The sequence below is a fragment of the Balaenoptera acutorostrata genome, chromosome 2 (genome assembly GCF_949987535.1).
Source record: "Balaenoptera acutorostrata chromosome 2, mBalAcu1.1, whole genome shotgun sequence".
Taxonomy (NCBI): domain Eukaryota; kingdom Metazoa; phylum Chordata; class Mammalia; order Artiodactyla; family Balaenopteridae; genus Balaenoptera; species Balaenoptera acutorostrata.
In genome coordinates, this window is record NC_080065.1 from 115,292,826 (window position 1) to 115,294,130 (window position 1,305).

Sequence of the window (1,305 nt, forward strand, 5' to 3'; positions counted from 1 at the left end):
GATCTCTCTATTGCTCTCTACTGCTGTCTTCTTGGCAATATTAAAAACAATAAGGCAAAGTGATGTAACCTAAGTATTTTCAACTCATTCTCTTAGATAGTGAGTAGTTTCAGATAACAAGAACTTGATGGTACCTTCTGGAATAAGAGCCTATATAGGATGGCTTTGCTTTAGCTTGTTGAGAGTTTAGTCATCCTCTGAAAAGGAGCTTCTCTTATTTCTAGAATGTCTTTTAAATTAGACTATGAAATTTACATTATTTTAAAATATTTTGTAATAATATTTTAGTCATTTTTGTTTACAACTGAGAACTGAGACTCTGGGTATTTAAAATTAATATCCTTGCCTGTGTTGCCCTTATAGACAACAGAAAAAGTTTCAACCTTGTGTTCCACATTATTCTGCTGTGTTTTATCCAAATAAATCTTTGAGTTGGTTGGCATCCAGTTTCACCTGGATTCTCTTGCCTATACTTTCACTTGGAAAGACTAAGTCCTCTAGGATCACATGTGTACAGTTGTCAGAGTATGGTTTCTAGGATGCTTTTGCTTATTTTTTTGTACAGCCTTTTTGAGTTGGCTTAGGCAGAATTCTCCTCTGGGCTTTAAAGATGATGTATTTCTCACTGAACATTTTCTGCAATTCAAGTACTTACCAGACTTGGTTTTTCTCAAAAGATTTCAGTTAAGGAACAGGAACAATGATCATAATAGCTTTCTGACCACTATCAACTTACTTTCCCTGGCTGCTGTTATATTCAGCTCTCTTATCTGGGACTTAAGGTCTGAATTCATTTTCAGCTCAAGGAGACCCTGAGAGATGCTGGACTAAAACTCATCCCACTTTTCACCATTGGGCTTCATTATCTTCACACTCTAACTAAACATGTTCTCCTTATTGAGCACTGACCTAGGAAGAGAATACTTTATTTTTACAATTTCCTCAGCAATGTGTGAGATATAATCAGATACTAAGTTATTAAAAAGGCAGCTAATGAGGTTACATTTCAGTTTATAATCCATTTAATCAACCCTGTCTCTTTAATATCACTCAAGTGTACCCATCCTCTCTACCTTCACTACCACAATCTCTGTGCAGCCTCCTGTAATTACTTGTCTGGTTTACTGGTCTCCTAGCATCTACTCTGGAAACCCAATAATTCGTTTTCCACATAGAAGTTATAGAGAGTATAACAGGATTTTAAAAAGGAAAATGTCACCACTTGGAGTGTGAAATCTTCCTCTGCATTTAGTAGTGGAATTTACTTATAGATGAAAGGATTGAGAGGGGGATGAGGAAGAAATA

General features: G+C 35.8%; 1 pseudogene; it reads right to left on the reverse strand.

Annotated features, from left to right (window-relative positions):
- Positions 1-284: 284 nt before the first annotated feature.
- On the reverse strand, positions 285-887 carry LOC103018888 (40S ribosomal protein S7-like; annotated as a pseudogene).
- Positions 888-1,305: the final 418 nt, after the last annotated feature.